Genomic DNA, 20,648 nt, shown 5'->3' with positions numbered 1-20,648 from the left:
CAGGTTCACTTGATCCCATCACAACTCAGGCATAATCAATAACAACTTTATCAAATAACAACCCAAACCTGAACTTTACCGAATGACAAGTTCACATTACCCAATCACAACTTTGGTACCGTTTTTAACAGGTTAAGTTTATCAAGTAACAATGACAACTATAACAAATGACAACTTCACTAAACCTAATCACAACATAAGTTTTATATATACCAAGTCAATTTATCAAATGACAACGTAACTATCACAAACAAGAAGTTCACCAAGAATATCACTCTACCAAAGATATACATACCGGGTCCAGAGAATCAACATTTATCCTCTCGTCTTTGCCAAACACAACATCACTCCCTTTCTCACCATACAACAGCCCCCTAACGCTCTTCCTCTCAGTATTGGCCAATTCTTTGATCTTCTCATCTGTCCAGTATTGGATAGCACTGGTGGAGCCTCGCTGTGAACCTTGAATAAGGTTAAAATGCTCACCGAAAAAAAGCTGCAACACCACATATCATCACCAATTACATTGTTCATATTGCCAATAAAGTATTGCACAGTGAGAAACAAAATAGTCATACCAAAAGCAAGTATACGCAGCCACCAACAGTACTGCTCCCCTGCCCATCATTACCCTGTCTATACAGCTTCACAAAGTCAGCCATTTCTTTCCATAGGTCCTCCATAACATGTGTTGCCCAATCATACTTTCCAAAGTCATCCATCGTGGAACGCATGACTCTCACTAGCCGCTCACTCACTTCTGAGCTAGATGACGGACATAGAAAGGTACCCAGCGTGTATAGGACAAACAAGAATTCAAATCTGTGATCTTCCTCCCCAGAAATAATGTCATCTAGTATTTTGCTGAATGGCACTCTCCGATACTGATTCTTCAAGTTCTTGTACATTTCATCATCCTCCGAAACTTCAATTTTAATCTTCTCCCCACCATGGCGTATTCCTAGGAGCTTGTCAACATGTTTTGCTCCTATTTCCTCAGTTTTCCCCCGTATTGTAAATTGATGTGTTGGTGGGTCATATGATCTTAGCATAGTCACAAGGAGATCGCGGGGAAGTCTCTTCAATCCAACCTTCAACAAGCTTCCAAATCCTATCCTCTCCACCCTATCCCTTAACTCATCATTATTATTCACAAAGTGCAGTAATTTCTTAAAACCTTTCAAGGACACTCGGGTTAAAAATGATGGTACATATTTCTTTTCTTCTCCTCTTCAATCTTTTCTGGCCTTCTTTTCTTCGCCTCCTCTGTGTACCTCTTCCTCTCCTCATCAGACAAAGCTCTCCATGCCTTTGACACAGCGTCTCTTTTTTGTTTGCCTCTGATATCACTATCACCTAATGTTGCCAAATACTCCCTTCTGAATAGCAACCAGCCATTGTGTGCCGGCTTTGATCTGGAGGCTCCCTCAGATGCCATGTCCTTTTTCCTGCAAAATATTAACATACAATAGTTCACTAACACAACTTATTAACTGACTAACAACAATTCTGTCAATACTCATTCTGTCAATCAAACGCCTATGATAAACTTGTTATTCTCTCTACAAAAGTTGTCAATTCTTTAAGCTCAACTTGTTATTCCCACATACTTATCATAATTGTTATTTCTGATCATACACTAGTAGTTTAACTTGTCATTTGAAATGATAAACTTGTCTTATTGTCATACTCAGCTTTGTTATTCAAACAAGTCATTTCCTATTATCAAATTCTTACTTCGCATACAAATCTTGTCATTCACTGTTATAACCTTGTTATTTCCCATTACCAACTTGTCAGTTTCGCATTGACATCTTCTTATTCCCAATTAATCAACTTGTCATTTCCTATTCTTAAATTATCATTTTCGTTACAGAACTTATCAAATCCCACCGTCCACCTTCTCATTTATAACAAAACACACTTAGTACCTCTTCAATTAAATTTACCCTTGACTATATCCTATGTCGTTATTTTCCCTACTATTATTGTCATCTACGAAACTGATATTGTCATTCCCTCCCCACATAAATACCATTCCCATAGGTTATTTAACAGAAAAAACCTATATTTTTCTGTTAAATAACATTCTTCATCACTCAATCAAAATTTGGGTACTTCTACTTTCCTACCCTAAACTCTTTTACTCTCACCAATCATTCGCACATTCTTGCAGCAACCAATCCAAACAAAATTAGCCAACAAACTTACTACAATCAGTCGCCCAACGTAGCTGCTAACTCTGATCACCTAAAGCGATTGCTGCCGCACTATTCAACGATGCCTTCGACTTCTCTGAACCCTTCCACAATGTCGATAAACCACTGCTTTGTTCACCTCTGTCACAGCAAATATGCTCTTCACCGTCTCAACACTCCTCTCCACACTACTCTTACGGCAAAATGGCAGTACGCAGGTGCGCGAAAATGGAGACAATAGGGAGAATGTAGAGAACAGTGGGAAGTTGTCGATAGTGGGGGGACTACGTGCCGCGGGTTCAGCAGGTTCAAATCACTGAGGGGCAATTTCGTCTTTTCACCAACATTTGCTATTTGCCATTTGAGACCGGGTCCCTCATGATAATTTAGCAAATTCAGGTGACCATTGAGTGATTTTGCTAATTCGAGGGTCTTTATTTGTGATTTCCCTTTTTTTTATAAGATCATTTTATTTACAATTTATAAGGATGTTTTCTTTTTTAAATTATTAAATAGGCATAAATTTTTAAAAAACGGTTTATTTTTAAATCATGTCAATGTCACAAGTCACAAACATACTTAAAGAGTGCCTTGAATTCAGAATTAAAGGCAGTAGATAATCTTTCTACCCAAAAAAATAAAAAAAAAGGGGGTAGATAATCTAACCGTCAAGTCAAAAAACTACCTCCTTTCATGTTTTACATTTTGTCGTTGAAACTACCAAAAATCTCACTATTATTTTGTAGGGTGTTGCTAACCTCGACAATCACTCAGTAAAAATATTTACATACGTCAAAACAGGAAGAAAAAAAAACTGTCTTTTACAGACAAAAGAAAAAAGAAAAAACTGTATCTTTTCAAATCCGAAAGCCTATAGCCTATAATAATCACCGCTTCTCTCGCTTTTCTCTCCAAAGTCCAAACATTTCTCCCCCACAAAGGCCATTACACAGTCTGAGTTGAGCAGAGCATATGTCACCGGAAAAGATGTCCGATGCGGATGTTCACGTGGCTATCTTCCCCTCCGCCGGCATGGGTCACCTAGTTCCGAATCTGAGACTCGCTGCGTTGCTCGTGAACCGGCATTGCCGGGTCACTCTCATCACTGCTCAGCCAACAGTTTCTTTGGCCGAATCCAAGCTTCTCTCTCGCTTTCACTCTGCTTTTCCTCAGGTCACTTTTCTTCCCTTTCATCTCCTTCCTTTAGATGCTTCTGCTGCAAACTCCGAAGACCCTTTTTTTCTCCGATTCGAAGCAATTCGTCGTTCTTCCCACCTCCTTCCTTCTCTGCTCGCTTCGGTGTCTCCTCCTCTCTCTGCTTTTGTCTGTGATGTGGCTTTGATATCCCCTGTGCTTTCAGTTACAGAGAGCCTTCGTCTTCCACTTTTCATCCTTTTTACTTCTTCAGCCACGATGTTCTCTTTCTTCTCATCCATACCCAGATTCATTTCGTCCATTTCTGGACTGGATTTTGTAGAAATTCCAGGAGTTTCAACCATACCCAGATCTTCAATTCCTCCTCCGCTCCTTCTTCCCCAACAATGTTTCGCAAACATATTACTAGAAGACAGTCCCAAGCTTCCTAAATCATGTGGGATTTTGGTCAATTCGTTCGAAGCACTAGAATTGAATGCCCTTCAGGCTCTTAATAGCGGAAAAGTGGTCAAAGAATTGCCCCCTGTTTTCCCTGTAGGTCCTTTCGTACCATGTGAGTTCGAAAGAATGAAAGAGAAGAACAGATGAATTCTTCGCCATTGAAGTGGCTAAACGATCAGTCTCCTGGCTCCATCGTGTACGTAAGCTTCGGCAGCAGACTGAGCATGTCAAGAGAACAAGTAAGAGAGATCGGAAACGGGCTGCTGAAAACCGAGTTTAAATTTCTGTGGGTAGTGAAGGATAAGAAGGTAGACAAAGAAGAAGAAGACGACTTAGAAGAAGTGGTCGGGATGGAGCTCATTAAGAGCTTACAGTCAAAGGGGTTGGTAGTGAAACAATGGGTAGATCAATCTGATATTCTGAGTCACAATGCAGTGGGAGGGTTCGTGAGCCATTGTGGATGGAACTCGGTGGTGGAAGCTGCATGGCACGGCGTGCCGATTCTGGGTGGCCTCAGATAGGAGACCAGAAGATAAATGCGGAGGTGGTGGAGAAGAGTGGGTGGGGCATGTGGAAGAAGACGTGGGGTTGGTCAGGACAAAACCTGGTGAAAGGAGAAGAGATCGGAGACGCCATTGATGAGATGATGAAGAACGAAGCTTTGAAGGTTAAAGCAGGGGAGATGAAAGAGGCGGCGAGGAAGGCCGTTGCTGGTAGGGGTGGTGGGAGTTCTGAGATTGCTGTTCAGAAACTGATTGATGCGTGGAAGAAGACGAACCATTGATATGTATGAGAACCTACGTGTGAGGCTCAGTGGTTTCTTTCACTTTTCACTAGAGAGGAATAATTAAGAAGCTTGTTCATGTCTTTTATATTATATGTATGCGCTAGCTTGATTAATTAGTTGCGGTATTGCCGTATTGGCAGTTGCTAGCTGCATTGTTGCTGATAAATTGTTAAGCTCTGGCCAGGAAAAAAGTTGTTAAGCTCATTTCTTAAGTTATGTTCATGTTATTGATATTTTAAAGGTTTTCAATTAATACTTTATTACTATATTTTAGTTATAATAATAATAATTTCTGGTAAAAAAAATAATAACAATTACTACTTCCATCCCAATTTTGACGGCTGTGAATTGTGATGCCGTTTTTTTTTTATTGGATCAAATGAAGGGCACGCAAATACTTCACTTCTTTCCTTAATATAATAGCTAATTTGATTGTTAATTTGATTTTAAATATAAATTTTAATTCAATTTATCCCCTATATTTATCTATTTTTTTAAAATAGTCATTCTAGTAGTTACACATGTTAAATATTATAAAATGACAGTTCTAAACTAATATACATGATTAGTAAAAAAATTCTAGAAAAGACAACACATATTTATTACAAATAACTAAATTAACAAACTTTTTTAATCTACTCAAATTACTCAATTAGCTTTTATATTAAGGACCGAAAATAATATATTGGTAGTACATGCTCACACACAGAATGCATATTTGAACCTATGGCCTCCCTTTCAAAAGATCACTGGCAGTGTCCTTAGTTATATGACCCTTTACAATAATCTGTGAATAATTAAAAATTCAAATAGGTACGAGTCCAAATTAGCAATTTAAGGAGTGGCAGTGCATAGATATGTTGTGAGGGAAATTGTGTCCATCGTGTTCCTCTATTTGTTTGGATGTGGGAGTGTGAGGTTTAGGGTTAGAGACACACGGAGAGAATGTATTGAAATTAATTATAAGCGAAGTTAAGGTTTTAAACATAACGCGGGGACCATGCAATGAACTGCATGATGGTGGCTGGCGCCGAGATATAATGGTGCTTTGACTGCCTTCCCCATGCACCATAAAGACGGGATCAGAGAGAGGGAGAAATAGGTTGGAACCTGGACCAAGGAGTGACTAGAGGGCTGCGCCAGCGTCTGCTGGCCCATGACCCATCGAGTCAGAGGACCTGATCAAGTTTTTTTTTTTCCGGGTACTATATCTGGTCCTCAACATAAAAAGTAGTGTGACATTTAATTTAGTTTTAAATTTAATATCCTAATTTATGTTGTTTTATATTTATCTATTTTTATGAATGTAGTTTTTTTAGTAGTTATACAAGTTAAAATTCTATCAAATAGTATTGTTAGCAAATAAACATGATTAGCAAAGATATTTTAGAGAAGATAGTACATATTTACTACAAAAATAATTTAACAAATTTTTTAATTTATTCAAATTAGTCAACTAACTTGTATATTAAAAAATGAAAATAGTAATATGCAAGCCACAACCAAAAAAAGGAAGTGAAAAAACTCGTCTCTTAGAGACTAGGTGGTTGATGAGTGGAGGAAGATGAGCTGTTAATATGTATGAGAGGCGTGGACGTACTATAATTGAAGAAGAACCAACAGAAATTGGGTCTAGTAGTAGAAGGAGTTAGTCTCTCACAATGTGACGAACTAAGGTTTGAATCCCCGTTAGAAGAGGTATCACATTTAGTGCCTGACAGTGTATCTCGAATAAGATTATCTCTAATAAGTAGATACCTATGTTTTAACAAAAAAAATAATTGAAGAAGAAGAAGAAGCCATAGCTGGAGCAGGACGCTTCTTCAAGTATGCAAAAACAGTTTTGTGCTTTTTTTTTTTTTTTGGGTTAGGGGAGTTTTGTGCATTGTTGTTAATAAGTTGTATGACTCGAATCATTCGAAGATGGGCCTGCCTTGGTTGGTGACTTAGCCCTATCACAAGATGATCCTTTTCTTTGTAACATCACTTGCAGGGGGATCCAAAACTTTCTATAGCTGCCATGGACTGTTCAATGAACTGAGCTTAATTTCTCATGCAGCTTTGAAATTGCTTTGTTGACAACAAATGTCCAAGCAAAGCCAACAGCGATGACATATCTGATTCCCCCCCAAGAAGAAGAAGAAAATTTGCAGGCGATAGCCAACAGTTGCGACTGGAATTTTTTTTGAGGGAGCAAACAATCAAGCTACAACATCTTCATGAAGTTTCCGAAAACCTTTTATGTTCGCTGCTATTTTAAACAACTAAAATTCCTATCAGTTGCTATGTTAACTTATACCACAGCATGATGGATGATCTAATACTACTTTCAATTCCTAATTTAAGTAGATTAAATAAATTAGATTAGTTATTTGTAATAAATATATATTATTTTGCCTAAAATAACCATGTTAATCAAGTGTCATTTGAAATATTTTATACGTGCAACTAGTATGAAAGCAACTTAAAAAAAAATGAATAAATGAGAGACAAGTGAATTATGATCTTATATTTAAGGCTAAAATAAAAGTCAAACTAGCTGTTATATTAAAACTGGAAGTAGTATCATAAAATAGGATTTTAGAGAGTTCCTGTCATATTTATTAAAATTAAATTTATTGAATTACTAATTAATTAAAGACTAAATTTTTTTTAACTTATTCAAATTAATTAAACAAATTTTACATTAAACAATGGAGGAGCAGTACAACGTATCATTAAATGCTTTTTAGTATATTACCTGCTTGCACGCTGTCAAAACATGTGCAGAGTTGGGAAGGGCAATTTCACATTTTTATATTTGCTCTCCTGTAAACAAAATTGTATATTCAATGTACTCTCACATATAATAAGTTGCTAAAAAACAAAAGCATCTAGGCTGTCTCGTCATATTTTGTCGACGCTAAATAAAATAAAACTCGGAGACATCATGGATTGGCTATAAATATAAAACATATATAAAAGTTAGTTTGAAATTTAAATTAGTTTTAAATATAAGATTTTAATTTACTTTATTTCTTATATTTATCTATTTTTTTAAAACAGTTTTTATAATAGTTACATATATTAAAGTTTTCATCATATGATAATTCTAGCTAATACACATAATTAATAAAAGTATTTTAGAAAAGATAATATCTATTTATTATAAATAACTAATTATTAATTTATTTAAATTAATCAACTAACTTTTATATTTAGTACAAGAGATAATATATAGACAACTCATGAGAATATAATAATAATATTTCATCTCGTCCGATGCAGAAAGAAAGGAAGGACCCAAAAATGTGCCCTCTCCATTCATGATTCTATGAATTTTATAATGGATGATGTATGTATAACAAGAATTTATCGTTGACTTAGTTGTTCTTGTCATTTTTTTAAGTTAAAATTATTATTTGCGAAGCTATTTTTACGTTGAGAATGTTGTTTTTTAGAATTCAAATGAACGGTTTGGCCGGAAAAAAGAAGAAGAAAGAAATCAAATGAAGGGATGTATAGATAATTTGTCTTCATCATTTAGGCAGCTTAAATAAGTCACTAAGCACTTTAGGATAATTTAGGTAATTTTGGGGAATTGGGGTTATAAACAAAATGACGGATAAGACTGTCTTAAGCAACAAGGATGCAAAATGTATATTTTATAAATAATTATAAATATGTTACATGTTTACGTAGTAAGTTGAAACAAATAATTTTTTTCGTATACTTTATAAATTATGATAAAAATTATTTTAAAAAAAATTCAACTGTCATTATAAGCATTAAAAAAAAGAGCATGTGATCTGTCTCGTTATAATATACTACTTCCTGTCTTAAAAATAGATTTTATAATTAAGAAGTAAGGTACTGCCTCCGGTTCTTAATATAAAATTTCGTTTGATTTTTATTTTGATCCTAATTGTAAGATTCCAATCTATTTTGTCTTTCATATTTATGTATTTTTTTTCCTAAGATAATCTCTCTAATAATAGTAATTCTAATCAATAAACTTGACTAATAAGAATGTTTTAGAAAAGATAAACTATATTTATTAAAAATAACAAATTTAACTTTTTAAAAAATATTTTTAAAATTAATTAATTTGTTTTTATAATTAGAACAAGAGGTAGGTAGAAGTATTTTGTGTATCCTAGATTAAAAAAACCACGTAAAGCACGCAACTTGCACAACCTCAATTCATTTTCTTCCTTCTCGGCTCGCTTTTGAATTCATCATAAACGATATACATTTTCAAATCCATATTAGAGCTTTCCACGCACTCAGTGAATCGCAGGTTGCATCTTTCTACTCTGAAATTAAAAGTCTTTCCAGACAATTCACATTACACAGTCTGAGTTGACTACACGTCACCGGAAAACATGTCCGACGCGGTTGTTCACGTGGCTCTCTTCCCTAACGCCGGCATGGGTCACCTAATTCCATTTCTGAGACTTGCCGCGTTGCTCGTGAACCGCCATTGCCGAGTCACTCTAATCACTCCTCAGCCCACAGTTTCCATGGCTGAATCCAGGCTTCTCTCTCGCTTTCACTCTGCTTTTCCTCAGGTCTCTGTTCTTCCCTTTTATCTCGTCCCTTTTGATGCTTCCACTGCAAACTCCGACGACCCTTTTTTTCTCCAGTTTGAAGCAATTCGTCGCTCATGTCATCTTCTTCCTTCTCTGCTCGCTTCGGTTTCTCCACCTCTCTCTGCTTTTGTCTGCGATATGACCCTGATATCCCTGTTCTTCCAATCACAGAGAGCCTTCGTCTTCCAATTTTCATCCTTTTTACTTCTTCAGCTGCCATGTTGTGCCTCTTCTCATCCATAGCCAGATTGATTCCGTCCATTTCTGAAATGGATTTTGTAGAAATTCCAGGAGTTTCAACCATACCCAGATCTTCGATCCCTCCTCTGCTTCTTCTCCCCAATAATGTCTTCGCAAACATATTACTAGAAGACAGTCCCAAGCTTCCTAAATCATGTGGGATTTTGGTCAATTCGTTCGAAGCGCTGGAATCGATTCCTCTTGAATCCCTGAACAGCGGAAAAGTGGTCAAAGAATTGCCCCCTGTTTTCCCAATGGGTCCTTTGATGCCATGTGAGTTTGAGAAGAATGAAAGGGAAGAACAGATGAATTCTTCGCCATTGAAGTGGCTAAACGATCAGTCTCCTGGGTCCGTCGTGTACGTAAGCTTCGGCAGCAGACTGAGCATGGCAAGAGAACAAGTAAGAGAAATCGGAAACGGGTTGCTGAAAACCGAGTTCAAATTTCTGTGGGTAGTGAAGGATAAGAAGGTAGACAAAGAAGAAGAAGACGACTTACAAGAAGTGGTCGGGACGGATCTGATGAGGAGATTAAAATCAAAAGGGTTGGTAGTGAAACACTGGGTAGATCAATCTGATATTCTGAGTCACAACTCAGTGGGAGGGTTCGTGAGCCATTGTGGATGGAACTCGGTGGTGGAAGCAGCATGGCACGGCGTGCCGATTCTGGGGTGGCCTCAGATCGGAGACCAGAAGGTTAATGCAGAGGTGGTGGAGAAGAGTGGGTGGGGCATGTGGAAGAAGACGTGGGGTTGGTCAGGAGAAAATCTGGTGAAAGGAGAAGAGATTGGAGACGCCATTGATGAGATGATGAAGAACGAAGCTTTGAAAGTTAAAGCAATGGAAATCAAAGAGGCGGCGAGGAAGGCCGTTGGCGGCGGCGGAGGCGGGAGTTCTGAGATTTCTGTTCAGAGACTGATTGATGAGTTGAAGAGGATGAACTGTTCGGGTTAAGGTCAATGGCTTCTTTAGGTTGAATTAATTTCCATTGGACGGGAGAAAATAAGATGGCCTTTTTTTTTTTTTGACCGGAAAATAAGATGGCCTTTTTCATTCTAAAAAATCTTGCTTTTTAGATTTACTTCTTATTGATGCCAGCGTGAGTTCAATGAAAAAAATGGTAATTATTTGCACTTTGATCTTATCACCATCATTATTAAAATAAAACATGAAGATTATAAAAACATATATACAATAGTTGCAAAGTGTACACTAATCTTCATTTTACTTTATTTACAAGACATACTTTTATTTTGAAAATTGACCCAAGGTTTTTCAAAATTGAAAAAACATTACCACCATGCTTATGCAGACATCCCCTCCTGTGGAGGAGAAAGATGTAGCTTTAACTTAAGAATTTGTTATTTATATGTAATAGTTTGTTTAAACTTGCCAATGCAGAAATATAAGTAACTTGTCATGGATTCAATTATTTTTGTCATTTCTTAAATAAAAGTTGCTATTCATTGAGCTATTCTTGTAATTAGAATTTTTGTTTTTCAGAATTCAAATGAAGGGTATGCAGTTAATTTGGCTTCGTAATTTAATCACAAATAAATTAGTGAGAACTTTAACGTAACATCCTCAAGATCCTTGGCGTAATTAGGCTACTTCAAGAGTTTGAATTGATATTCGCTTGCTTTAAGATTTTTTTCCCCTGTTTCTCTCCGTTCTTTTTATTTCTAATATTCCATTTTCACGTCCCCAACTACTAATTAGCCGTTACCTAGCTCAATTTAATGCTTTTTTTTTTATATAAATATAGCTATCCTCGGCAGATATATTTATTTAATGGTATTTTTTTTAATACATTTTCAAAAAATTCCTAACTTTGAATTTAACATATTTTCTTATTTATTATAATTTTTATTTTTTTTAATTTAATAATTTAAAAACATTTAAATTTAAAGAGGGAGAGGAAAAGCTGGATTGTTAAATTAATGGAGTCTTAATTTAAATTTTTTAACATAAAATTTGATGAATAAAAATTTTTCAGAATTTGTAATGAAATATTCTTTATTTTTTTATAAGCAGAAAATTACCCCAAAAAAAAAAGATAATAGCAACATAACTTCACCTCTTCCAGCGCTGGAGCAAGAACTGGGTGAAAACCAAAACCAATTTCTTGTAAACATTTCAAAATTTAACAATGGTTATGACTTATGAGAATAGTGGCCAGTTTGGTACGATTCCATTAATCTTGATGCAAATTACAAAGATTTAATTCAAATATTTGATTCAATTTATGCAATATCAAGAGAATTGCATTTTGTAATGCTGACTCTCTTAAGTGGATGCATTAACATTGCACTATCAGGATTGTTTGGATTAATTTCTCTAGAAGTGATTTCACAACACATGAAATAAATATATGAAAATTTTTTGTCTCGACTTACATAAAAACTGGGGTGTTTGCCAAATTTCTCGTAAGACATATTATTTTTAGTTCTTAATATAAGGGCTAGTTTACTAATTTGAGTGGATTAAGAAAATTAGTTTAGTTAATTATTTGTAATAAGTGTGTGTTATTTTTTTTTTGAAATACCTTTGCTAATCAAGTGTCATTTGATAAACATTTAACATGTGCAACCACTATAAAGACTACTATGAAAAAAATAGATAAATATGATAAACAAAGTATATTGATGTTTTTAAACTAACTCTTATTTAATACTCCCTCCGGTGCTAAATTAAGACACATTTTTTTAGTGTAATTTACATTATAAAATAAGTTTTATATTTAAAATCGGAGATGGTTTTTTTTTTTTTGGTACAGCGGATGAGTCTAAGCTCCAAAAAGCAAAAGACAAACCGAATCAAGGGGGATTAATTCCCATACTATCTAAGTTAGCCAAAGCCCTTAACTTGTAGGGACAAGAAGGGAAGACAGCTGTCCGCGCAAGGCCCTCCTTTGCCAAGGCATCCGCTAGGCGATTTTGCTCTCGTGGTATGTAGCTGACTTCCAGTTCCCAGTCATAGGTCATCATCTCTTTGATCCGATGAAAGACTAAGCTGCCTACCTTTTTGCTGCTATCCTTTTTCAGCATGCTCACTAGCGTCTTAGCATCAGATTCCAATACAACTTTTTTGATTCCCATATCATGACCAAGAATCAGGCCTCTCAAAATAGCCCATTCCTCCGCTTCAAAAGCAGTACAGCACCCCAGATGATGCGTGAACCCAGCAATCCAATGACCATTGCCATCCCTGATAATGCCCCCACATCCAGCTTTTGTGCAAAAGGCTGCCATAGCCCCTTCTACATTCAGCTTGATCCAGTCTGCGGGTGGTGGCTGCCAAGACCCAACATTAGTCACGGTTGAGCCGTCCGTAATGAGTATGATAAGGACTACACTTGGGGGGGATTTAAACAAAGGACATTATTCATTTATTTGTCCCTTATCTCGTCCATAGTCTTCCTTCATTGGACTTCTCATGCAACGCTTCTCCACTAGCAAGCCTCTCTGGCCACCGTCCTCCTCCAACGACACGATCTCGTCATCTTCTTTCACAGAACAGGTCTAAGAGTTATCCAACCACACCTCAGTCCTCACCACATGCTAGTCTCTCTCTTCATCATTCTCCTTCGCCCAGTGTCCTCCCACGAAATATACATATATATCTTCAAGATGCTTTTATCTTCTTCCTCTCCTCGTTCTCCTTCCACGCCAGTATAGGCGGAGAAGCTTAAACGTGAACCTTAGGCCAAAACCTCTTGGTGCCTATGTGCGTCCTGACTCCTGTGACATGCACTATCCCGTTCCATCCGGCTCGTGTGCATGGCTTATTGTAACTAAATTTTTAGATGATCAATTATATTAGGAAAAATCTAAAAAAAAATTGTTAAATTTTAAAATTTTAAATCAGTAATTATTATAAAAAGTGTTGTTATTTTTTTTAGTGTAATCATTTTTTTTTACGAATGTAGTAACGAATATTAATTTAAAATTTTAAAATCAACAGTCATTTTTTAAAAAAATTTCTTATTATATTAAAAAAATGAGTTCATATCATCTTTATAAACTAAAAATGAAAATACCTTTTAATATGCCATATAATCATAAGAAAATACAAAAAAATTCTATGTTTTTTTTTATCAAATTAATGATCTATTTTTTTAAAAAAAATGCTTCCAACTAATTATATTAATAAGTAATAAAATTAAGAAATATGACGTTGAACCCAAATATATGAAATTTTTAATATGACGAATATTAGTTCATGTACATGAACCGTGCTGGGTTCTGGCTAATCATGGAATGATTGAAGTCTCAACCGAAGACTGGAAAGGCCAGAAAATGACAAAAGCAAAATGGTTCGTTCCTTTTCTTTCGTAATTTCATTCCGGGCCATATGAGCTAGAGAGCATTATCACCATTGTCGCGGCAATAATTGATCTTTCTTCTAAGTAATAATAATCGTGGAAAAGCATATTTACGGGGATACAAGTGAGTTTGTTTTGGACGCCCAGAACTCAGTTGCAGGTATTCGGGCTTTCATGTTGATTAGGGCTCTCTCTTGACTTTTTTCTTTAATATCCAAATTTTTAGTTTTTAATTCAACGAGAAAGTCTCTGCTTAGGTTTCGAATTCGAACTAATTATCCATACAGATAGCACGAATCCAGTTGCGAGAGCTGCGCCTCCTCCTCTTTTTTTTCTTTTTTTTTGGTTCTGATTACCCACAGAAAGTGCAATTCAGAATAATAGAAGATTGCCATGCATGAAATTGCTTCTTTCTTTTGGTGATATATCATTAACTTTGCACGTTGTTCTGCTATTTTTCTCCCGGGACTACCAAAACAGGACCATTCAATAGTTGGGTGATCCATATAAGTGTGTCATAGTGACTGTGGCGCCTGAATCGGAAATCTCAACAAGGGCAGTGGTGTTGTAGACAGGAGTTACAGAAATGTATCGGCCTGTGGCTACTGCAGCCACACCCCGGGGTGGATTGCCTACTGACAGCGGGGACTCTGTTGTGACTTTGGATCAAATTCCAAGATGGAGTGATGTTGAGCACAAGTCTTCATTGGATCATGAAATAGGAGATCAATCCTTTCCTAGCTTATTCTTTCCTGATCCTTTAACAACACAGTCAGGAACGGAGGGTGGTGCCAATGAGTCAGTGTCAAAATTTCCTGTCGACCACGAAATCAATTCAAAGATATATTTATGGAGAGGGGATCCGTGGAATCTAGAAGTGGATGCTGTGGTAAATTCAACAAATGAGGTCAGTGCTTCGTAAGTTTTCCTTGCTAAAAAGTTGTGTTAAGTTTAAAATCCGACATTTTTGATCATCTCATCTTCTTCTACTTTCATTCAAGTGTCATCACTAGAGCAGATAACAAGACAACTGGACCACATAATGGAAGTTACGCTTATTTGATTATATGGTTTTTCTCAAGTAAGCAAACGATTGTGAAGTTTCTGTCAAAAAATTTATTTTCATTATTTTTCCACTGGATGATAGTTAAAGCTAAATATTATCAAAAAAGAAAGAAAGAAAGGAAAAAGAAAAGGAAAGGAAAGGAAAGATAATACACACACATAAAAGAAGAAAGAAAGAAAGAAAAAGTTAAAGCTCAAGCTTCCATGTTATTATCTCACAAGTCATAACCTCTCATGCCACATCAAGTAGGCAACCGATCGTGAAGTTTCTCTCACAAATTTTATTTTCATTATTTTTCCACTGGATGATATCCGCAACTTTATCCTATTATATTTTATCTACGGGTATCCGAGAAGCTGGTGTTAGTGTATATTCAGGATATTTGCTGGTACCCAAGGAATCTAGAAGCATATGATGACACCAATCACACTGTTGTTGACTCATACAATCCAAAAGTCATGAGGATTTGACATCCTTGAATTTGTAGCTGTGCTAACTTCTGCAAATCATAATTGCGTTCTTTCTTTGATAAATTTTAATTGCTAAGGGAAATTTGAAATGACAGTATCTTATAGCTTGGTATTCTATATATAGAAAATAGCCGGGAACATAAGATGCTATTTTACCAAATGGCTCGTAGTGTATATTTGGTGTCTGAATGCAATGGAATTTTTAGCTTTATGCAGATTATTGTGCTCATATAAGGAAATAATTTTGAACACTTATGATAGTAATCTTGTGTATGTTGTTCATATTGGTTATTGAAGCAACAGCTTGTAGCTTTGAGAAGATTTTACTAGACCAATTTTCTGTTTCCTCTTAATCACATTTTACTTGGTTTCAGTACCCTGCATCTGCTTGCAATTCTGTTTTTAAAGACAATCTTAAAGTTAAAAACATTAACCCCGCACTTCTGATCGGCATTATTATGCAATATAAGAACACTATATAGCATTTTAGATATGTATCTCTAAAAGATATAATCGGGTAATGGAAATAATATTTCTTTCCTGCTTTTCATTTCTCTGGTCGACAGAACTTGGACGAAGCACACAGCAGTCCAGGGTTGTTTGATGCAGCTGGACCTGGTCTTGCAGAAGAATGTGCAACGCTGGTATAGTTAATTATATGATGTATTGATTTCTTTGACAAAGATATGATGTTTATGATGGAACATATGAGCTTGGAGCTGGGACAGTTATGATTATTAGATTTTTTTTTTTTTTTTTTTTATTTTAAATAAATGCTATGTGATGTTTGGATTTCTTCTGTGAGCTAAAGGATTTTGTTAGGTAGTTTGGGTGAAGATATTGGCATTTCATAACTTACAGTGGTTCATTGTACCATAAGCTTCAAATAAATTATCTTTTTTTTTTTTTTTTTTGGGCCAACCCAAATAAATTATCCTAATCTAATGTCATGCGAGGGACTAGGGAAACTGCTTTCCGAATAATATGTCTAAATCAATTTTGTTTCTCTTACCTTTATTTTTGATAGGGTGGATGTCGAACAGGGATGGCTAAAATTACCAGTGCGTACGACCTTCCTGCAAGGTCTTTTCTTGCCCTTGCATTTGGGTCTGATGTCATTTAATAATGCGCTATCATGCTCATGCATTCTGCCCTTTGACTCTGACATTTTGCTGCCATATTTTGTGGCTTTGAAACGTATCTGGCAGGAGAATCATTCATACTGTTGGTCCAAAGTATGCTGTGAAGTACCACACTGCTGCAGAGAATGCTTTGAGTCATTGCTACCGTGCTTGTCTGGAGCTTCTAATTGAAAGTGGGCTTCGGAGGTTTTTGTTTCAATTATGTCAAAAATTTTCTTGCAAGTTTTGTTTTAGTGAATTGCCTATGTTATAACTTATAATATCCGTGACTTTATTTTCTTTGGCGTATATCTATGCAGCATTGCTATGGGTTGTATATATACTGAGGCAAAGAATTATCCCCGGGAACCAGCTGCACATGTAGCCATAAGTGAGATTTTTCTTTGTGATGTGTTTTTAGTTCAGTCCTTTTGACATATATTCTGGGAATTGAACTGCCTCTTTATTATTTTGGGGTTCGTCTAACTTGTTTTTAAAGTTCCATCCGTAAATAGCATCCATTAATTCCAAAGATCAGAAAAAAAGAACATGCTAACCTTTTTGTTTGGAGAGGAAGTTTTACTTCTGAAGGATGGGTAGAGGAAGATAGAATGGACAAGCATTTCTCACTTCAAATTGTGAATTTTTTTTTTTTTCTCAAGTTAATTCTCTATCCTATGAAGTTGGATAAATTAACAATAAATGAGATTAGGTGACAAAATTTGTCTGATGTAGACCAGTTCAGGGGAAGGGGATGAGGTGGGAAAACTGACATGAACGGATCTTCTTTATATGATTTGGAAATCTAATGTAGGGCTATTTAAAACAAGCCCAATAAAATTTTCTAATAAACACCATAAATTTAAAACTGAAATTCTCTGTCTAATAAATATAAGAAGGGTTTTTTTTTTTTTAAATAAATCAATTAATGCTCCACGAACTCTTGTAGATTGACTTACATTTTGGACCATAAAACTCTTCTATGCGTCTGACATAAAGGACCAGAGGGAGTAAACTTTATGCTTTCTTTGTTGCAACGTTGATGATTATAACTGGCTTATAAGTTATAGAAGTTCCATTTCTAAACCTTGTTTCTTTTCTTTTCCCTTTCTTTTTTTGTCATCTATTCAGGAACTGTGAGGCGGTTTCTTGAGAAGCAGAAACACAACATAATTGCTGTTGTCTATTGCACTACCAGCACAACTGATACAGAAATATAAAAGGTATTTTTATTATTGATGTTTCGCTCTGTTGGTAATACCTGCACTGTCTTGGATAGCCTGAACCCTTTTTTTTGGTGCAAGAAACCCTGAACCTATTTTGAGCTACAAAAGTTTGGTTTTGTTTTCCAAACTTCTGTTTGGACTTTGTACTCCCTATCTTTACTCTTTTATTTCACCACCATCTAGGCTGCTTCCACTTTACTTTCCTCGGGATAAACATGAAGAGGAGGTGGCCATCTCAAAGCTTCCTGCAGATGTGGGGGATGAGAATGGAGAGACTATCATAGATGAGCGTAAAATCAGAATAAAGCCTTTGCCTCAAAAGAATGTGTCAAAACCTATGGAAGCTCCAGCTGATCTTCCTGTCAGTGATGTTGGCTTAGCTCGCAGGTCTCAATTTTTGACACTTGAATGATTTACTGCGTATGATATTTTTCTAAAGTATTTCACTGGTCAGTATGGTCCATATGACGTAATCTTTCATTTCTTGTTACAAGTCTGTCATGCTTTTTCTTCTCAAGAACTCTAAGTCTCTGAATAATGTTTTCTTTTCATCATAGTTTTATAACATGGGATTGTTACATCATTGTCTATTTATTTTTCCCTTTTTATTTCCGTGTATCATGGTTTCTTTAGTATGTATTATTTCCATATTTTTCTCGTTAATTTCTGAGATTGGTTGACTTATTCCTAAAGTTAACTATCTTGCATCATGTTCTTCTCTTTTTTCAAAATTACATGAATTAGCATAGATATATGAGTTTCAGTTTCTACCTGTGTTTGTGTAATGCTTGTTCAATAGAGCACTAAACTACCCATATTTTAAAATCTAGTGAATAATTTTCCTCATCTGGGTGTCTTTAATAGGACTTCAAGTTCATCATACTTAGATTCATTTCTGGATCCTGCCTTCATGTCCTTAATTAAAGATCCTGATCAGAGACGTCAAGAGCAGTGGGAGAAAACTGCTCGAGCACAAAGAGGATGGAATTGTGCCAGAATGCTTGGATTTGGTGACCTTGGTGGGCCTCCATTGTCTGCCGCTGAAGAATATTCTCTTCATTCTAGATACCTTTCTAAAGCAAATTCTGCAAATCTCTCTGAAATTGCAGAGATGAAAATTGTGTAAGTGTTGATGTAACTCATTCTTCGTGCATACTTTCTGCTCCAGATTGGAAGCTCCAAATGTATGTTGGGATTAATGAATTATTCTTATCGGATATTTTTATGATCAGTCCAGCTCAACAAAAATGATCCATGCTCTAAATTAAGAGCATTGTGACTATCAAAAAAAAACCTCACCACTGATAAAACAGTGGCATTTAGGAAGAACAAGGAGAAAAGTAGCCAACTATTTTGGAAAAGCAAGATGCATGGAGTATAGCCTGCCTCAAAGATATATTGCTGTGAATAAATATACCCCTCGGAGGGGAGGAGTGGGATTTCCGAGAAATTTTAGGTGCAGTCTTTCCGGGCAACAAGAAATTAGTTGAAATTTGGGCATGTCTAAATCCTCCTGTCCTTATGGCTTTTTCATAAACTGACTTTCTGAAAACTGTTGTTTGCCTCAACCAAATCAATGCAATGGTTTCACGCACAACAGTGGACAACAAGGCATTTGTGTTTTTGCATTTAATGCTGATATATTTGTTACAGCTACCGTGGCGGGGTAGACAGTGAAGGTCGTCCTGTGATGGTTGTTGTGGGGGCACACTTTTTGCTCAGATGTCTTGATCTGGAGCGATTTGTGATGTATGTCGTGAAGGTAATCTTTTTCCCCCAACGCCCAAGCAGTGAAGGTGACTTAGTTATAGCTAGCTTGACAATTTTTACTGTCATTAGTTAAACAACAACAACAAGCCTTATCCTACCAAGTGAGGTCAGCTGTCAATGGGCTAAAGTTCTTTTTTAAAATCTCATCTGCTAGACATTGAGAATACATAACTTGCAAGAACTAATTTATGTTTGTAAATCTGAGTCTTTATATTTTTTCCTTCTTGTTCCCCCAATTCCTTTTCAATTTATTTGGAATCATATCTGCCTATTTGGTGTTAACTTTCAGGAGTTTGAGCCTATAATTCAGAAGCCGTATACTATTGTCTACTTCCACTCTGCAGCATCTCTACAGACGTAAGTCTCATGTGATGGGTTTCTAGAATCATATTGGTTTATTTTTTTGTCCTAATACAGGATTCCAACATGCCCAGGGCCGTCTTTTTAAAACTAATTATAGAACTTTTCTTGCCAACTAGTTGTACTTCTGTCTGAATTTTTAATTTAGGGAAAAAAAAATGTGTTCATAATAACGAACTACTTGCACTGGTTGCTTCAGATTTACTCATGATGCTTGTTATTTTGGTTGGTTGACTAAATTATCTTCTTTCCACACTGCTTTTGAATAAATAGGCAGCCAGATCTGGGTTGGATGAGGAGATTACAACAAATACTGGGTCGGAAGCACCAACGCAACCTGCATGTATGAACTCATGATAATGCACTTTGTTGCATTTTTTTTCGAGTACTTGTTCTGATCACTTAATCTGACATGCAGGCAATATATGTTCTCCACCCAACTTTGGACTAAAAGCAGCAGTTTTTGCGCTTCAGTTGTTTGTGGACAGTGTGGTATGTTGGAAATTCCATTTTATAAGGGGAACTTAAACCTATTGAAGGATCACAAATATCTTTGTTATTGACAAGTGAGTTTCAGGTTTGGAAGAAAGTGGTATATGTTGATCGGCTTCTACAGCTCTTCAGATATGTACCCCGTGAGCAGTTGACCATCCCAGATTTTGTATTTCAGTTGAGTTTTTCTATTTCATGAGCTGCCAGCATATTTGCTCTTGTTCTTGTCAAATGTTTCGCTATGATTTCTCAAAATTTTTAGTAGTAGCACGTAAAGGTCCTCTTTGTTGGCTTTTACGCAAGGGAAGTTTCAGATCATGGGATATAATTTTCTAAATTTTTTTGGGGACTTTTTTTTTTGCTATAAATTTGTGCTTGTTGATGCGAGGCACGACGTAGAAGTGAATGGAGGAAAGGGTGTTATTGTG

At 36.0% G+C, this 20,648-nt stretch overlaps 3 pseudogenes; all 3 read left to right on the top strand.

Annotated features, from left to right (window-relative positions):
* The first annotated feature begins 3,126 nt into the window (after window positions 1-3,126).
* On the top strand, window positions 3,127-4,657 carry LOC114730652 (UDP-glycosyltransferase 13-like; annotated as a pseudogene).
* A 4,100-nt stretch (window positions 4,658-8,757) lies between these two features.
* On the top strand, window positions 8,758-10,376 carry LOC114730651 (UDP-glycosyltransferase 13-like; annotated as a pseudogene).
* A 3,357-nt stretch (window positions 10,377-13,733) lies between these two features.
* On the top strand, window positions 13,734-20,639 carry LOC114730648 (protein GDAP2 homolog; annotated as a pseudogene).
* The last annotated feature ends 9 nt before the right edge of the window (window positions 20,640-20,648 follow it).

Source organism: Neltuma alba, unplaced genomic scaffold (genome assembly GCF_004799145.2).
Source record: "Neltuma alba isolate B1F8T4 unplaced genomic scaffold, ASM479914v2 tig00012752_pilon, whole genome shotgun sequence".
Lineage (NCBI taxonomy): Eukaryota > Viridiplantae > Streptophyta > Magnoliopsida > Fabales > Fabaceae > Neltuma > Neltuma alba.
Note: the sequence above shows the minus strand (reverse complement) of the source record. Positions and strands in the feature narration are given on the sequence as shown.